The 20,125-nt window shown below is 45.5% G+C and overlaps 1 protein-coding gene across 2 annotated transcripts in view; it reads right to left on the bottom strand.

The window, feature by feature from the left end:
- CRIM1 (cysteine rich transmembrane BMP regulator 1) overlaps positions 1-20,125 on the bottom strand; it is a 190,496-nt gene that overhangs the window by 78,594 nt on the left and 91,777 nt on the right. The window lies entirely within an intron of this gene.

Genomic DNA, 20,125 nt, shown 5'->3' with positions numbered 1-20,125 from the left:
TAGGTGTTTTTCAGAGAGCTTTCTGGCCCTTCCTTCAGCCATTAAGTTAGTAGCTTTTGAGTATCTTTAGTATCTTTCTGTCTGTGTGATTGGCCTCGGAGCACCTTCATCGTTAGCCACGTTCATTTGTAATTATGTATAACACAAGAAACAGACGCTGACGGAAGACTGAGGAGCTCTTTACAAAGGGTATAAGCTCTAGTAAGTGGACTCTGTGACAGTTGCTGAAAGCTGAAAGTCTTAATTTGGGGGATCTTCGAAGGTACTACACACCCATTTATCTCTACACGCACGAATGAGGTGTTCGATGAACTGCCAGCTCGCTCTGCTGGCTCTCACCCCTACTTAAGTTCAACTCTGCTGTGGAACCTGCCTAAACACAGAAAAGTGAGAGGTGGGTATAAGCATGAAGTGAGCACAAGAGGAGGGAAAAAATGTCCACTTCCTGTTACAGGGAACCAGGCAGGGAATGAGAAGCTCAGGGCAGCAGGGTATTAGGGTAAAAAATGGAATAATAGAGGGAGCAGCTAGCCTCCAGCTCTCCCCCCAACCCCCCCCACCCCCCCGTCCCGGGGCTCCCTTGGGGATGGAAGGAGGGGGCAGAGGGCAGAGAGATGACTAAGGGAGTTTCCAGGTTGACAGGAGTAAAAAGGAAGGCATCCTAAAAAGAGACAGCCTTGCAGGAAGTACGTGGGTATTTGTGTACAGTGCAGGCCAGGATCAGGGGACAGGAACATTCCCAGCTGGGAAGAACGATTAACATGCTCATTAATTTTTGTTTTGTTTCCCCCCCACCTTCTTATTTAAGTCATTGCTTTGTTCTCCTATTGTTCTTTGGACCTCTAACGAATACGGAATACAGTCTGCTCGTAGTCCGCGAGTGCCTCAATAGTCAGGTCCAGAGGTTTAGCTACATTTGCAGCTGATTGCAGAACTAAAAGGGAAACCAATGTAAATTAAAATTTGTACCAAAGACCATTAAAGCCACGGGAAAGGTGTGAACAACCCCTCTCAAGGCAGGCCCCTTCGGGCTTTAATGAGGCCATGGTTCTATCGGGGGGCCTGGGAGAAGAGGGGGTTAGGCAGTTAAGGTTTCGCTGCGATGGAATTTCTCTTTTATGGTTTCAGATAAACGTCTGCCTGTTCTGTGTGGGTGGATCTGTATTCCTATAGGGCAACCGACTTCTAGGGCTGAACTGCAAAGGTTATTCCCTAGTCTTTCATTGTTGTGTGCCTTGTTACTACGATTGTAAGCAGGTAACCTATCCCTGTGATACTACAGTGATGACGTATTACTTCCATTTATCCTCAATCGCCCGTACAACCTCAACCCTTCGGCCCCTACAGCCCCTACAGATCAGTGGGGCTAGGGCGCCACGCGGCCACACCCTGGTTCTGGTGCGTGTCTGTCATTACAACAGCAGCATATCCTACACGAGATGCTGACTAACCTTTTCTTCCATGTCGTCTGGGATCCACATTTTTGCCTACTGATGTGTTCCGGGGAATCATTCTAACTCAAACACCGGAGAGCATACGATGAAACGGAAAATGCCTCTTCAAATACCCTTCAGGCCTTCAGGACTTTTACTGAACACTCAGGTGCCAGGCTCTCCGCTAGGCAGTCAGAAACCCCACCAAGCTGAGAACCATAATGGAGTCTGCCCTCCGGCTTCTTTTTTCCCCTTTTACATCTAACCTGTTTCTCTACAGTTAGATCTCTGTCTCGCTTTTGTAGCGATTCACAGAGATTGTCTGCAGTAGGTTACAGAAGGTCTGAAACTGCGCACAACTGCCTAGTAACCCACTTACCAAAGAACACCTCTGATGGTGAATGTTTGCTTCTAAGCCCAGAAGGACTGTATGTTCAAGTTCCAGGGGTCCAGGGGTCCAGGTGCCCCGGTTTTGGCTGGCTGGCCTGCTCCTAGCTCCCTTCCCCTTCTGGACTAGCCTCTTGGCAAGCACTCCCCACCTCTTGCTATCTTTTGACTTCACACGGCTTCCACTGAACCTAAAATTAGCAGGTGTTAAAGAGCTTAATAAAGACTGAACTTCCTGAGAAACCAGAAAAGGTGAGAACCTGAGCTCACATCAGATATCTATCCAGCAACTATAAGGTTGAAACTCTAGGAAAACTGTCATTTCTCTGTAAGTCAAAAATAGCCAAACAGCAATCTCATACAGTTCAACGTAACACAACTCACACAGGTCGTCTTTATGCTTACTCTCTCAGGTAACGAATGGGGGACTCATCAGGACCCTTATCTGCCAAGGAAATTTAGTAGGTCTACAAATTTCGTAAGCTGAGTTAGTTTTTAAAAATTCTTTAATAAGATCTAGATTCTCTGGTTTACCTTCAGTAAAGGTAGGTAGTCTGCCCTTTCATAGACGGGAATAGTGAGGCACACAGCCTAAACACATGACCTGAGATTAAAGGCGGCTTCCTGCTCTGCACTTGCCACAAGAACGAGGTTCCCTTCTGGTGAACCGTGAAAAGGAAATGTTGAATTACAAAACAACTGAAGGATGCAAACTTTTATTTTGTTCTTACCCCTGTTCTCTGCTTTCTTTATTCTTTCTTATTCTGTCCTTTCCCCCCATCTTCCTCTTACCCTTTACTGGATAAAGAGCAAGCAAGAAAATGGAGAAAATGTGTGGATTAGCAGTAGAGGAAACAGACCTGTAAGAACAAGATGCTCATGGCAGCGAGGTCAGCACTCACCCTCACTTCTAAAACCCCCTCTCTCCCAATTCCCAGGTCCTCACCTGGCCTCCTTCACCTGACTCTCTCCTTCCAACCCACACCACAGCCCAGCTCCTGTCCCTCCAGCGTCCAAGGTCGTCAGCTACCCCTCACTTAAGTGATCCGCGGCTCAGCCTAGCCTTCGACACTTGAGTCCACGGGCCTTTTCCCCAAGTCTCCCCTAGGGTCTTTCTCTTCATTTTCCTTCCACTCTGGTCACTCAATTCTCTGCACCAGCCCTCATGCTGCTGCCTCCGTGCCGCTTACCCCTGCTCTCTCCAGAATATTCCTCATCCAGCTGTCTGTCCACATACTATCTGTCCTCCTGGGCCGACCTCAAATGCCAGCTTCTCCTGGAGCCGCCAGATACCGTAAGTCCCTTAAGGCCCCTCTCGCTCTGTTTTGTGGGGACTTGAGTACGAATCTTACCACAAGCTCTTGTTGCATCCACTGTGCATAGTCGCTGATAAATCCTTCTCAAATGCAACAGAACCGGAAACGAATAAAAGAGGGATAATAGTAACTAAAAACAAAAGTACAAAAGGCAAAGTGAGAAGCACGACACGGAGATTTCTGTACCATGAACTCAAAAGGCTGCTTCAGGCAGAGCTGTTGGCAGGAAACCCACCGCAGAAATGCTAGGAGTTTTGTTTTTTAAATAAGTAAATAAAATAACTGCTATATTGAGATACAATTAGCATATCATAAAACTCACATCCCTTTAAAGTGCAATTCAGTGGTTTTATAGTCACAGGGTTGTGCAACCACCACAGCCACTACCTAATCTTAGAACATTTTCATCACCTCACAAAGAAACCCTCTACTCGCACTTCCTCCCCCGGCCCCTGCAACCACTCGTCTGTGCTCTGTCTCTGTGGGTCGGCCCGCTCTGGACAGTTCACATAAAAACAATCATATACTGTATGGGCGAAGGGCCTTTTAACTTCAAACAAGAAGCAACCTGCCCATGCAATTTGCCAGAAAAAATCAAGCCTCTAATGTTATCCTCGGTATTAAGATAATGATCAATCAAGGCACCACATTAATAAATTTTTGCATAATGTAATCACAGCTGCAGCCAGGTGGGTCGCTTAGGCTGTCTTTTTTCTCCTGAGCAGGTAATGGATTCAGTACCATAATGAACAGCACTCAGAAATCATCTAAACCCCTAGAGGGCACTCCCCTCCTTAGGAGGCCCCGGCGGGCTGGCTGTGTTGGCTGAAGGGCAATGTGTACTGATGCTTTCCCTTCACGTCCTTTGCTTCCTGGACTACACAGTCCCAGGCAGGCCAGGGGCCAGGGTCCTGGCACAGCTCACAAAGTGCTTGCAAGTCTAGGCTCTACTTAATCTTTATTCTAGCTTCCACGTGCTCCTGGTGCCTCCTTATGCTGCACAGAGCACAACAAGGGCCGGCCGCCATTCACCGCTCCACCCACCCAGCCCTTCTCACTCAGGGCCACAGCTCAGGCGCGCACTCTGCCTCAACCCTGCCAGGGGTAAGCTCCACAGAACCTTAAGACCACCCTGCAAGACCTCCTCCGGTCCAAAAGCAACCAAGATTGCAATATATGTTTAACTAATTAGAATTTAAAGAAAAACCTGTAACATTTGTTTTAAAAAGCGAGCAGGATTAATTTTCTCTCCTCTGACCTTCCAGAGTACACAGGGGTGCTGAATTCTTGGGACTTTACATACTTATCCTATGAAATCAAAATCTTACTGTCTCTCCTGTGAATTCCCCTAGTGTGGGGGGCATGCTTTGTCTTGTAAATGAAAAAAATGAAGGATAAAGCCATCAAAGGAATAATCTAGAATAAACATTTTATTCATGTCTAATAAAGGAGGTTCAACCATGCATTATTTTTCACAATTTTTTCATATATAAATTTTAGACTGAGAGCTAATAGGTATAGCACTTTTCAAAACTAATATGTGGAGAGAAACACTATGGAATTTGTCTAGAATGCAGATTCCAGGGTGCCATCCTCCAGATTATTTTTTCTGCAAGTATGGAGTAGGGCTTGGAATCTACCTGCATCATAGGCTCTCCAGATTTCACTGAATGGAACCTGGGACCTACTTTATGAGAAACTCGCTCCTCCAAGCACAGGTTCTCGACTGCTAGGACTTAATTTGCACTTTTAATTTGGAAAAAGCCAAGCACAACTAGTTCTATCATTTTAGTAAGAATGACAATTTGCAGGAGCACCTGAGTGGCTCAGTCGGTTAAGTGTCCATCTTCGGCTCAGGTCATGATCTCACGGTTCGTGAGTTTGGGCCCCGCGTCCGCCTCTGTGCTGACAGCTGAGAGCCTGCAGCCTGCCTCAGATTCTGTGTCTCCCTCTCTCTCTGACCCTCCCCAGCTAGCTCTCTGTCTCTCAGAAATGAATAAACGTTTAAAAAAAAAAAAAAAGACTATATGCAGCACTTGCTGCCAATCATTTGCAAAACCTCCTTCCTGCGTGAATATGGTGGCTTAGAAGAGACACACAGGGTGAAGGCAGGAACAATATGGACAATGTGGAATCATGGCCACCAGAGACCATGTGACCACAGCATGCCCCTCTGGAAGGAGATGGCTGGTCCATAATGGAGCTTTCTCTAACTATACAATCGCACGTTTCTATGATTGCCATTCCCATCACCCCAACAGTCTGATCCAGATTCATCCCTTCCTACCCCTTCTCCTGGCCTCCACCCTGTCCAGCAAGCACATCACAGCCCTGCCCTTCTCCCGCCTCCTCCCCACCCCCTCTCGGTTTCAGTACTCAACCTTCAGGCCCAGCTCAAGAGGGGCCTTCTCTCCGAAGCTTTCTTGGGTGATTTTTTTTTCTTTTTGGAGAAGGAGTATACTTCTACATCTACAACTCTTTCCTTTTTTCCCCACTAAACAGGACTAAGCAACAATGGAGAAGACATGCCTGATGACCAGCCTGATGCCGGTCCTCACAACTTATGGTTTCATAACTTAGTTCAAGAATCAACAGTTCACTTCACCAGAATGACTGGAGACACTGTCACGGACACCAAACTACAGGGGGGCAGAAGAGGCCGCAGGAGAGGAGTCTCCCCTTGCCTCTCCCACAGCCACACAGCAAAGCACAGGCATACTCTGTGGTGGGCGCCACGCAGAGCAGAGGCCGACTGTTATTCTAACATTCCCCTACAATAAACTCCTGCAGAGGAGGAAATGTGGAAGCAGCAGACCATCCGACTCCCCACCTTCCCCAAGCGGAGGAAAACAAGTCCGTGAGGCCCTCTGCCAACAGTACCTCCCAGTAGTGGGTTTACCCACACCTCACTGAGTGCTGGGGCCCTTCAGAGAGGGAGAATCACGGTCTATAAATTAAAAAAAAACTATAGGTAGGAGGGAGCTCGCCCAAACCTTGCTTGTACTCCTAGGATTCCACTCAGTGCATTAATGAAACAAGTGTCATGAACGGGAATTCTAATGACACATAAAACAGAGCTCTATTCTATAAAAAGTAGCTTCAGGTTTAATTAAATTTGATGAACTGGCTTTGTAGTGATTATATTTCTTTCTTCTTTCCAGAAATGCAGAAGTTAAAAAAAAAAAGAGAGAGATACTGCAAATAAAACATCCCAAAATAAACGAGTTGCCCTCCTGAGGGCCCAACTACCCTTATGGAGAACGGCCCTCTTTCCTAGGGAAGTTTCCTAGGGTTCACAATTCTCCTGTCTCCCCAGAAGAGATTTACCCTTCATCCGGTAACAAAGCCTGAGTTATCCTTTATCGCGCTAATTCCCACATGATCTCCTTGCCCTGCCAACCCGGGCAGTTAAACACTTGTGTTAGCGGCGAGCCCGGGCCTGGCTCTGAGGATGGCACGTTCCCTTCCAGCAGTGGGTCCAGGGCCACTACTCTCCACCAGCAGAAACTATACGTTCTTCCCACTGCCATCAGAGACAACGGTAAAATCACTGCATTGTTCCTGTTTGTTTCATTCTTTTTCTGTGGAGAGCAAAGAATATGCTCTAATATAGAGAAAATATAAATTGAGGGCAGTGAGGTAAAATATTCCTTTGCATTTTTAATGTTAGTAATAACAACAAAGGCCACCAAAAGGCCTTAATAAAGCAGTCGCTGTAGCCCTTCTCTGTCAGTGTTCTCAAGGGGCAGATGATGATGGCTCCCTCCTCAAGGCTGCCAAGTGGGTCAGGAAACTTAGGGTGCTAAGAAGGAAGAGAAGTGGTGTACACTGTAGGAAAATGGAATTTACAAGCCCACATGGCTCCTCTAAGACTGATAAAGTTAAGTTCTAGAACGATGCTCCACGGTAAGCAGGGGGCGCTGAGGAGGCAACGGCACCTCACACACATCACCACCTGGACGGGATGGCTGGAGAAGAGAGCTGGAGCCGGCGAAGTTGCAGAGGGACTCGGTCCCGGCAGCAGAGGAACCAGAGCGCAGACACAGCTGCAAAGAATCCCTAGGGCCTGGGCCCCTGCTGAAACATGAGAGCTGGGATCTGGCAGGCATCCTGAACCACACTTAGTTTGGCCCAACAGTCTCAAAGGGACCAAGTCCTGGGAATGGAAGCCTCCTGCCTTCGTGTCCTGAGGTCTTGGAGGAAAGACGATGGCATTTGATTTCGCGGTGGGCAGGATGGCCTCAGAGAGCAAAGGGGCAGGGGTGAGAGATGCATGGAGAACCAGCGAGCAAGAGTGAGAAAGAGGGGAAACTGGCCCGGTGCACTCTGGGAAGGAGGAAGACTGGCTCTGGATGTGGAGAGTAACATACGGTATTCCCATTTCAGAGCTGGAGTCACCGACTGCCTTAGCAATGGAAGCTGTGGAACATGGAATCAGCTTACATATGAACGTACAATTACTTCGTGACTATTTGCTGAGTGAGTACAAGCAGGTGGCACTTGGCTGGCTGGGGCTGGGGACACATGGGGTTCTGGCTCTTAGCTTAGGGGTTTAGCTTAGAAAGGATAGGGATGTATGATCCTACAGGAGAACATAGTGGGACATGAACCATTCTATTTCCTCTCTGGAGCACATGAAGAACATCAAAGATGTCGGGACTGAGCTATTTCATAACCTGGGTGGCCTGGGCTCCAAATGTTCCTTCAGGCCCCCAGAGCCACCTGGGGCTGGAACTGGTGCTGACACAGCATGCGTCTTTAAGCACGCGTCCACATGGACCTATCGGGGCTGCCAATACCCAGACCTCTCATCCTGGTCATCAGTGCAAAGTGCAAGATCCTCTGCTTGCCTGGCCTCCAGGGAAGTGCATCCTCAGAGGGTACTGCTCTGCTTCCTGGGGGACTCCTTCCTCCATACTGACCTCTCCCTGGCAGACAAACTCTCTCAGCATCTGAACGTCACCACAACGTGTACCACTCAAACCTGTTCTGGAACTTACCCGGCTCACCCTGAAAGGCTATTTCCTTACAACTGCCTTTAGTGAGACGGCGAATCCCCCACACTCACTCACTCATTCACCTGGGCTGGGAGGGAGGTCAGCATCCTCCACATTGTCACTTTCCTCCACACAAGCCCTCCCTCTCTGTGGCTCTGTCTCCTATCCATTTCCTAAGAGGGGTCAGAGAATGCACTTGGACATTAGGCCAATCTTGGGTTTGAGTTCAGGCCACTTAGGAGCTATATGACCTTGGGAAGTTACATCATCTCTCTTAGCCTCACCTGAGCCATATGTAAGATGGGGATGATTCCAGGTACTCCTCTCTCCTACGACTGCTCGGTGAATTAACTGAACTGATGTATGAAAAGCAACCTAGGACAGTATCTGGTACGCAGAAGCCCCCACCCACTGTTCACTACGTAATAATCTGGATAGCCTCCATGTCTACATGGATGAATACCAGATCTTTTGGAATCTGGGGATCCTTGCTGCCCCTTGCACTTCAGCCACTTGTTCCTGAGGCCACAGCTTTCAAAAATCTCTGAAGCCAAACACCTTACTCACTGATCACAATGGTTCATCCACCCAGTTCTCCCATGCCCACGCTCCCATCTCCTGACTCCTTCAGCCTCCCTGAGATGGCTGCGTCCCAGATATCTTTCCCTCTCCTCTTTAGCCTGGGCCTTGTCCTGAGTGTACCTCCCTCACAATACAGCCCCAGACTCATGGTCTTTCACCTGAGCCTTCATCTTCATGATACCTTTAAACTTCTTGTCCCTTAAACCTCCATCCACATCTGGTCCCCTGACACCAACCCCAAGTTAGCTATACCCGGAAAGGCCAAGGCTAAATGCCTTCAGGAGTCAGGCAAGAATCCTGAAAGGGCAAAGGGATATTGTAGACAACTCAAGAAGGTCTGTTCACTATTTATTCCATGATGAAACGTACAATGTCACCATGGCTTCCGATTGCTCAAAAGAAGCCACCTTTTTACACAAAGCATCCCAGTTTTAAAATATTAATAATTAAAGAGGAGGGGGGGAAATGAAGCAAAGAAAATATGTCTTGGGGTCAAATTCAGCCCCAAGGCTGCCAAGTGCAAACTGTAATATCCACCACCTCCCTCCCCGCTCTGTGCTGATACCCCAGCTGCCAACGGCTGCTGGAGAAAAGCACCCTCCTGGCAGTCGCTGTCCCACATCTTCAACACTGAAGACCTTCCTGTGCCTGACAGTCAGTCCTCTACTCACTCCGAGAATCCCTTCATCCGCGATGCCTTCCTTTGGTGGGAGGCACAAAGAAAAAACGCTGATGCCATGCGTATGCGTGTGTGAAGGGAGGCCGTGAGTGGGCAGAGACTGTTAAGTGTCTAACAGGCGTGTGGGAACGGGGGTGGAGGCAAGGACATTCTGGGAAGAGGGAAGAACGTACTCAAACTTGCAGAGGCAACAAAGAATATTTAAGGCGAGGTGTATTTAAGGCGAGAACAAGTGGTTCAGCCCAACGGGGGACACGTTATGCATTGAGAGGGGGTGTGGGGGTTTAGCGTAGGGGTACCTGCAGGGGGTGTGGCTGGGGAGGAAGCCCAGGGCTGGGTAAGAAGGGAACCTGGTTACGATCCTAAGAAGCATCTTTAACTGAAAGCAATAGGGAAGTAAATAAAACATTTTAAACAAGTGATGCGGTCTTGAAAAGAGATGGTTTTCTGAGGGGGGGAACCAATATTGTCATGAATTCCAGTTTTCTCGGATCATAAAGATAGATGGGATAGTGATAATGTTTTAAGCTATACGACACACTAAAAGTTAAAAAAAAATCCATGACCACAACAGCCTAGAATGCCCTTTCCTCTTTCTACAGCTGCTGAACTCTGACTCATTCCTAAAGACTCAGCTCAAAAGTCAAATCCAACATTTTTCCAAATCAGAACTAGTAGCCCTCTGCTCTGTGAGCAGTTTTTTTTTTTGCAAGCTCCAACTTCTACAGCACGTAGCACTTTAAACTGTAATGATTTATAGGCGTTTGCCTTTAGACTGTAAGCTCCTTAACATCACAGTCTACGTCTTATTCCCACCAGGTAGCACGGCATGCGTGCAGCACCTGGTAAACACTCAAATATTTGTTCCCTAAGCAGATCAAAAAAACCACTAAGGGGTTTTAATGCTAGGGCTTGCCACAGATCAACTATCTGCAAACTTCGTTGAAAGCACTGACTATTTATTTATCTGTACTCGGCACTAATGACAGACAGGGACGTGCCCTTGCCCTCAAAAGTATACCATCTAATGTCTCAAGAAGTATCATTAAGGGTCTTCAGGAATCCATGACAGAGTCATGGTAATCAAAGTGCTTGATCGTAGGTCACAAGAGCCACGACATACAACTTCTTTCCTTTTCAAAAAAAAAAAAAAAAAAAAAAGGCCAAGTCAGGAAAGGGCAATTTAAGATGCACCTGTCTGTGAGACACTCACAGATGAACTGAGCATCAAGTTCAAGAGGACAAGTTGTCCTTACCTTCACCTGAACTGCAGTTAAGCAGCCAAATGTCTGTCTACTGGGCAAATAGAACCCTGAACTCTCTGCAGACTGCCATCTACACAACAGTGAGGAGTCCTATCACTTCCATCCAACATACAGGTGCAAATAACCGTAAAAAACAGTCCATGGGATCTGGGGTTGTTGGCATTTCCAGAAGAAGCAGGATTTTAACATTTTAGATTTGCTTACCGGTTATGTGAATAACGTCACAAAACAGATTTGCAAAGCTGTCTGGAGCTGTTCTCTTTGCCTGTGTCGTGGTGAGGATACTATGAAAGGCGGGTGGGTGGGGGAAGTCTGCGAGGTTCACTATATCCACGCAGTGGAGCCTGCTTCCCAACTTACTAAAAGTCTCAGGGCTGAAGAAATTCGGTTGAGTTTCTTTCTTTTGGGGAGAGTCAAAGGGCCAGGTATTTCAGGGTCTGGTGATGGCCACTCAGACCAAACTGTAAGCCACTCAATGAGAGCCTTGAACTTCTGTTTCAGGACTTACACAAATGTAAAATAAGACTACATACACTTTCATGGTGAGACACTAAAGGCCTAAAGAACTAGTATAGGAAGAGCAGGGCGTACACATCTGAAGTGAATTATTGACAAATTAAACTCTCTACCAGGGAGATAGTTCATCTCCATGGACAAGGGCTTTACTTCTAGGAAAGCATATTTGCTTCAATCTGGGGTTAAGTCCAAAAATAACATGGAATTCCTAAAATTATTTTGTTTTAAAAACATCAGAGTTTAATATAGACTCTGGCTTTTTTAGTTATGAGTTGACTTGCTCTTTTGGGCCAAAAATTACTGTGGCAGAGGGCAACAGAAGAGCTGTTCTTTTCTTAGTTGAGAAAGAAGGACTTCAAATATATTTCCAAAGTTTTTTCTGGATGTGTTTAAAAACAGAGAGAATGCTACCATGATAGCAGGTCAAGAGCCAGGAATGTTTTAAATCTGTGTTATGTTAATGCATATTGTATATATTGTATAATTTAATTTTATTTATTACCAAAAAGCAGACGGACAAATTATCCAAATTAAAGAGAACATGCAAAAAGTGAACTGAATGAGAGAAATCTGTCCTAACAGACTAATCCTACCAAAAATAAAAAATGTTATTAAGTGTCATCTTTGAGACAATGTTTTAGGAACAGATGGATATGATAATTAATTACAAGGTTCTTAATTTGATGAAGTCCTTTTGAAAATGCCTACGTGGGGGCAATTTCCACTGGCTAGCTTGAGTAGGTGTGATACAAGCAATTTAATTACCTAACACAATGTTAAAAGCACATGCATCTGCAACAGATACTTGATCGTCTAAAGGACTTAACGCTGTCTCAGGGAAAAACTAAGGAGTGCTCCCTGAGCTTTGAGAAGGAAACTTTCAGTTCCAAGCCGCTCTCAGGAAGTTTCTGGCTTTGACATAGGTGTCTGGCTGGGCTAATGTGCCCTGTGTTGACAGTCTTGCCCTTTGTGTTCCTGGCCTTGTCTAATCCTCCCGCCCCTCAGCCTCCCCTCCACCCCCACTCCCAAGACTTCAACCAGCAGAATGACAGACTGAGGCTCTGGAATTGGCTGAGGAGCTCTATCTAAAGCGTTCAATAGCCCAAGTGTAAGTACTTTAGCAGAGGACTCCTGATACTCACCCCAAACCTATCACTAAGAAGTGGACAGGGAATAAGAAAATCCTCTGGGTTCCCCATGAGGGGGGAGCTGTATGATCCCAAGATTTAAAACAGCAGGCAAACGGGAAGGGCTAGGATAAATCATGATCAGTTTTTCTGTATGTGTGCTTTTTGAAGTCCCTGATTTCTGAGTTTGGATTTAAAGCTGACAAATTACTTTACAGCTTTTTAGAAAATTGTTTCTATTATTTGCTGGAAAGCCAATCTACTAATTGATTTCTTTTTTATATATTCCTTTTTTTAAATGTTTATTTGAGAGAGAGAGTGGGCATGAATGGAGCAAAGGGAGAGAGAGAGGAAGAGAATGAATCCCACGCAGGCTCCATGCTCAGTGAGAAGCCCAACATGGGGCTCGAACTCACAAACCATGAGATCATGACATGAGTCGAGTGCAAGAGTCAAATGCTTAAACAACAAAGCCACCCAGCCACCCTTAATTGATTTTCTTCGTGAAGGCAGATCACTCTCTGTGTTCCCTTCTTACTACCTTCCCAAAGTCTGCAACTTTCTTGGCACTGACAGAGCTGATTATTTGTAAGGCATTGCATTCCTCCATCCCGGGCCCTGTCTTACTCATCACTGGGCCCAGACACCAAACTAAGCCCAGTGTTCTCTGACTTCCATGAAGTCCTCAAAGGGTCTCTGACATCTCACTAACATTTTCAAAGCTGCACCTTTTTACTCACTGTGTCATTGTGGTTCAATTAGTTTTCATTTAACTCAAGTGCTTCTGAAGGGAAGGGACAACCTGCCAAAAATTCCATTCAGATAGAATCCTTTGGTGGAGTCAGTACCAGAAAAAGCGTCTTCTCTCAAGATCTACATCTCTTCCTAAGAAACAGCAGACCAGCAGTTTGCTATTTCCATAATACAAGGTAGCACCGACAAGTCAGATTTTCTTGAGAGCACGATACCAGGACTGAGGAAAGGGAGACTAAACATCCTAGATTCAGATCAGGAGGTATCCTTCAGATGCAATGGGGCTGGCATCCTTCGTTTTATCTTACTTTCCCTCCCAGAACTGTAGTGTTTCAAGCAGTTATGATATGACAGAGTACGAGTGAGAAATTGTCTTCTGAAGTCAAGGTCTTATAAGAGACAAAATATAACTGAGGGTCAAACAAAGAAAAGGGAACTTAATTCAGGAATTTGTTTTCTATTTAAAGAGTCGCAGAGAGAGGGGCGCCTGGGTGGCTCAGTTGGTTAAGCGTCCAACTTTGGCTCAGGTCATGATCTCACGGTTCGTGGGTTCAAGCCCCATGTCGGGCTCTGTGCTGACAGCTAGCTCAGGAGACACATTCTGTGTCTCCCTCTCTCTCTGATCCTACCCTGCTCACGCTGTCTCTCTCTCTCTCTCAAAAATAAATAAAACATTAATAAAATAAAGACTTGCAGAGAGAAACGGTCTGCTTAAAGTCAGGAAGAGAGAAGCCAAGGCTCTTCCACTGATATAATGCTGTGTGGGTACATGTCCATGTGCATTTCCGCATTAGACTAAAATACAGAACAACGCAGGAAAAATGAGCAGGAGCCAAATACAGAGTGGCAGGGAGAACAAAGACCAAATCTCAAGGAAAGTGAGGCAGCAACAGCTGGGGACAAACAAGTGAAAGCATGGGTCCCAGAGCCATGGAGCAGCCAGACACAGGGTGTGTGGTTCATGCCACTCAGTGTGCGACACACGCCACATCCTCCCTCCCACCCCCCCCACCCAACAAGGCAGACAGGCTGACAGGCAGAAATGTCCACATTCCGCTAGAGAGCGATTTAACAGACTAAACTCTTTTCTTAAGATTCAGCTTTGGCCAGATAGTCTCCAATCTGCTAGATGAGGGGCTATTTATAGCTATAAAAAATAAAATGTGACCAGCAATAGTCCATTAGCCATTGACCAATCGGTAATCTACTTTACTGGATTATCACCCAGCTTTCACAATTCAACAAGTCTGATAACCTGATTTAAATCATTAGTCTTTTTTTTTTTTCATATTTTTTAAATTTATTTCTAGGATAGAGAGAGAAAGACAGCTTGAGCAGGGGAGGGTCAGAGAGAGAGGGAGGGAGTCACAGACTCTGAAACAGGCTCCAGGCTCTGAGCTGGCAGTCAGCACAGAGCCGGGCGCGAGGCTCGAACCCATGAACCGTGAGATCATGACCTAAGCGAAAGTCGGATGCTTAACCAACTAAGCCACCCAGGCGCCCCTTAAATCATTAGTCTCTTAAGTTTATATCATTTTGCCTTTCCTAAGTTGGTTTTTTTTTTTTTAAAGAAAATGGAAAAAAGTAAACAATTTTTTAATAACTTTGTTTAGATTCCCCCCACGCACCTTCCTATCACCATCTCTCTCTCGCATTCTAAGTTCAGGGATTTTCTAAAATGTTCTTTCTTTCTCTCCCAGGAGTCTATCACCCACAGCTTGGGTTCTTCCCCCTTTAAAAGGTTTGGGAAAGTCAAAACATTTAAAGGTAGAAGTCACTTCCGAGGTCATCAAATCCCTCTTCCTCTTTTTCTCTCTGAGAGAAGAATACAGACCCAGATGATGAGAGAGCCTTGTCCGAATAATGCAGAAGTGGGTCTGCACCCCAGCACTCCATCTCTGGTCATGTGCTGTCTCCCGGGAACCAGGTCATGTATGGAGGAGAACTCCTTAGCTGCTGGACAGTTTACACACGGGCACACATCTGATCACAGACTGAGACAACAAAGGGAAGCGTAGGACGTGGCGTGTTAGGTCTCCTAAGTGGTGGGACCAGTGAGGGCCAGATGGAGAGTGAGCTCAGGGCCATAGGGGACCATAAGCCCAGTGGTCTGTGTTCACACAACATAGCTGTGCCACCCCCCAGGCAGGGCCCCTCCCACCTCCCAAGCTCCTCCATGTCCCCAACAGGGGAGCCATACAGCCTGCCGCCTGAATGGGACTCCGGTTTGTCTGCATTTCCGGTGGAACTGTACGTAGATGGTAACGTGCTCCAGACAGTCTCTGAAACTTTGTGGGGAAAACAAAGTCACATACTCATCAACACTGTACCTAAGAGACCATCTAAAGATTTGAAATTATTTTGGATTAAGGGAAAAAAGTTAAAAGTGCTTCTAAATCTTGATTTAAACATAAAGCAGGTTTTTCAGGGTCTCAGAAAGCAAGAGATGTAAATGTTCTGGATATAGGTTCTGGCGGAGAATCAGACCCGTTAGTCAGAGAGAGGCTGGAGCCAGGAGGGAGCTTGGGAACCTGGCTGGATGCACTGCGTACAACCCAGGAAAAACCCTATTTTAGGTCTGAGCATCATAAACAATGACTTCACTGATTTCCACCTCAAAATAACCCGACTGGATTTTTTGGAATTACTTTTAAGGAATTCATATTTATAGACAGTATAGTTGCAGGACAAAACGTTTGGGACAAATCTCATTAAAATAAACTCTGAGGGGCGCCTGGGTGGCTTAGTCGGTTAAGCGTCCGACTTTCGCTTAGGTCATGATCTCGCGGTTCGTGGGTTCGAGCCCCGCGTCGGGCTCTGTGCTGTCAGCTCAGAGCCTGGAGCCTGTTTCAGTCTGTGACTCCCTCTCTCTCTGACCCTCCCCTGCTCACGCTGTCTCTCTCTCTCTCTCCTAGAAATAAATAAAACATTAAAAAAAAAAAAAAAATTTAAAAAAAAAAAAAAAAAAAAAAAAAAAAAATAAAATAAACTCTGAATGGGAGACTGTCAATAACATATTACATTCATTCATCTTCTTAATAAAAATATGGAAGCTTAATAAGTAACAAGTCAAAAGGCATAAGGGCAGTGAAAAACTTATCTGACTTACAATGAAAGAAAATAAGGTAGAGGATATTGTGGTCTAGACTTTTAACTAGTTAATGACTAGTTAATAAACCTGCTACTAAAAAGACACGAACAATCAGAGGCAAAGGGAAGTCTGTAAAATTAGGCACATTCACTGGACATAGCCAAGAGTTAGGAGTGTCGAGGAAAAAGGACTCCAGGAGCTATCTTCTTGAGAAGCAGCCCAAGTGCATGGCGGTCTGGACTGGCTGACACAGGATAACATGGGTCACACAGACCTACATTCTAGGCTGGATCAACCCTTTAGCTACAGCTGGTGGGTCCATTTCTCTCAGCCAACCATTCTCTAATCAATCATTACAGAGAAGAACTTTGTGCAACATCTCTGCAAGCTTTTGTTTGTTTTTAAAATGGACCTAGTTTCACCAGGCAGAACTTGCGGCATCCAAAAATGGCACTCTCTGTTAAACCAAGTTTAACCACGTAGTCACAACTTTAAGGAGGGAAGTTCAAAACAATGGTCAGCTAAATGATACCCCAGGTAAGGTGGTGGGTGCCCAGAGGCTCCTACATCACGGGTCTACTCCCAGGTGAACCACGCCCTGACAGGAGGAGGAGGAGGAAACAGCAGCAGAAAGGTAGCAGATTGTGGAAGAACCACCCAGTTAACACACAGAGGCGTGAGGAATGACAAATCTCCGTTGTTTTAAGCTTCTGCTATTGGGGGTGGTTTGTCACACAACAATGCGTAACTGAAACATCTACATATGGTGTGAATATGTACAATGCTGAGATACATACATACGTTGACGAAATATAAATTCATAACCACTGGTATCATTTCCTGGTCTTAAAAACAACAGCAAAATATGGCTATCAACACCACAGTGGAAAGGACAAGGCTTTGGGATCCCAGACGTAGGGCTGAAGACTTGGACCTGCTCTCCTCCTTGTACCAAAGAACACATGATTCTTCACGACTATGTTTTCTTACCTATGAATTCCTCATGGAATCAGAATGATAAAATGAGAACAACAGAAACGTGAGAGCTTTGTAAACAGTAAGGCACATTACACAGGTAAGCTGTCCTTGGTACCGCCACCTTCATGTTACTTAAATGCTTAGTCCTTCCCCATAAAGGCATCATCTGGACCAACGTATCAGACCTAACTTCCTCTGCTCTAAGTTTCCTTTTGCAGGGAGGCATTTGCACGCGCACATGCACACACAGGACCTTCCAAAAACCACAGGTGTCATGAGCCCTGTGGACAGTGCTGTTCTTCCTTCCTGCCATCACTCAGTGTTTAGGTTCAAAGCCACCAGCCCTCAGTCCTTTCCCCGTCTCCTGAAAGGTGTGATGACTCACATCATATCCCAGGGCGCAAAGGGGAGAAAAGGTGAAAAATATCAGGAGGGTGCTTGGAAACCTAAAACCTAGCTGAGGAAAGAAGAATTAAAAATGGTTAAGAGTTAATCATATTGTAAGAAAGAATGACATCAGAATGGGATGATGTTCAGGCAAAGACAGCAAAAGGGGAAAACGAAGGATGGGCCACTGAGAAAAAGCAGGGGTGCAGCAAGTCCAGAAGGAATAATAACCTGTCTGCAGGAAGGGCAAGGCAAAGTGGGAAAACCAGTATCTGTCAGGAATGGAAGAGGAAAGAAAGATCCATGTATGATGAGACGCTCTAGAGAGGAGTGTCTGCCACTTGTAAGAGCTCAAGTTATGCTTGAAGAACGGATGAGTAACAGAAAACAGGGAACTCAAACGAAAATTCACAAACTGCACAAGGACTCACACAGAAACAGGGCAGTGAGGGGCTGGGATGGGTAAGAGAGTCTCACTGGGAATGGCAGTTCCATCTGTTTTTCTGTTTTTGTTTTTTTTTTAATTTTTAAAAAATGTTGTATTTATTTTTGAGACAGAGAGAGACAGAGCATGAGAGGGGGAGGGGCAGAGAGACAGGGAGATACAGAATCCGAAGCAGGCTTCAGGCTGTGAGCTGTCAGCACAGAGCCCGACACAGGGCTTGAACCCACAAACGTGAGATCATGACCTGAGCCGAAGTCGGAGTCCTAACTAACTGAGCCACCCAGACACCCTAATGGCAGTTCCATTTGGATGAGAATGAGAGAGAGAGTAATTTGTTCTATAAAGTGAGGGGGGCAAACTCCACGAGCTCCCCTCCTGTCCTGGAAGCCCAATACATCCTTACAAAAGAGGGATCATTAAGTTAAGCCTCTACTACCAACATTTCTGATACCTTCACCCTAACCGTGAAGGGCTTTCCCCTGAATTCTCCACATCACTGATTTTGCTCCAAAATGGCTCTAAATTCTTAATAATGCTTTTTATAAATATGTGGTGAAGATCAAATAGTTATAACTGAATTTTACGTATTATAAAATGCTCTTCTTTGTATCTAAACATCATGCTCTTAAAGACATAAATCACACTAAAGAATAAAGTCATGTGGTTTTTTTTCCTCTTAAAGTACTCCTGCTATTACTCATAGAAGGCTCTCTTCTTTTTATTTCCATTTTCACATGATCATTTGGGTTTTTATTCTCTTGCCACCGTAGGACCTAACATCCTACTTAGTAAGTGGGAACGCACTTAATATGCTAAACTAGGTTTAACCACAGTCTGAGCGTATTCTGCAGTTACCGACTCATTCCGTATGAATGCATGTAGAGAAGAAGAGAAGAAGACACAATTCCTGACCTCTAGAAACGTCCGTTAGTTGGAGAGACAAGACTATGCATGTAGCAGTGAAGTAACAATGCAAGGAAATATGTGATTAATTGGCAACACAGAAAAGAATATGTGAGGAGTTCCTAGGGAGAAGGATGGGTGTTGGTTGAAGCGTGAAGACCTTTTGGATAAAGTGGAATTTAATTGGAGTCCTGCAGTGTGAACAATATTAGAAAAGGTGGAAGGGAGAGATAAAGGCTTTGAGAGGTGACCTTGGTGCCTGGGATGCAGAATTTCTGCAGTATGGAGAAGTGGGCCATAAAGAAGGGGGCTGGGGGAGTACTATTATCACCCAACAGTGGGAGGGTAACAGGAAACTAAAAACATTCAGGTTTTCTTCTTCAACAAAGAAATCAACATCGCCTAGCATGGGTCTGCTTGTTCATTCATTCATTCATTCACCCATCAACAAACGTAGGTTGACACATTACAACAATTCCTACTCTAGATACTAGAGGCTATATTCTCTTCCCTTGAAATCACACAGAGTAGGAAATATTGACCAAAAGAAAAAAAATCAATGATGTCAATGTATTATAAAAATGTACTTCAAGAGATACATGGGAATTAAATTACAAGTGAGCAGAGGAGGGCACCTAAGTCCTAACACTTAAAGAAAAGGAAATGCAGTCCAGAAAGGGGAGCAGAAGTGGTAGGAGGGGAAGGCGCTCAGGGAAGCGAGCTGCCAGCACGTGTGAGTGTGAGCCGAGCATGGGTGAGCGCAGAGAGGGGTCTCATCCAGGTGGGAACGCAGGATGTATGTGGAGCAGGGGCGGGGAGGACGTATGGGTCACTGACCGTCTAATATACAGGAAACTAAAGGGCTGTGAGAACTTCTCCCTTCCCTGCAAATAATTTACAGCGGATTTTCAATGACTTCCTTCTCTGTTTTCAATTTCTTCATTAGAGGCACCTTTAACTGACCGACCATTCTTGAGTCCTGGATGCCAAAGTCAAAATTATGTCAACACAAGAATAAGCATCCTAAGGTTTATGTTTATAAGACTCATAGAAGCTTGGAGATAAAACGGAAGGCATCTAGCTGAACCTCCTTTCCAATGTAACATTTCTTCTAAGCATTCCTGGCAGGTGGCCACCCAGACGGAAAGAAATCTCCCCAGCTCCGGGGAGCTCAGGAAGCAGCTCAATTCATCACCGTACCTCATTAGTTGTGAGAAAATTTTTTCCTTAAACTGAGATTAAATATGTCTTCCAGGAGCTCTTACC

This window comes from Hyaena hyaena, unplaced genomic scaffold (assembly GCF_003009895.1).
Source record: "Hyaena hyaena isolate Hyena2069 unplaced genomic scaffold, ASM300989v1 scaffold_607, whole genome shotgun sequence".
NCBI lineage: Eukaryota > Metazoa > Chordata > Mammalia > Carnivora > Hyaenidae > Hyaena > Hyaena hyaena.
Note: the sequence above shows the minus strand (reverse complement) of the source record. Positions and strands in the feature narration are given on the sequence as shown.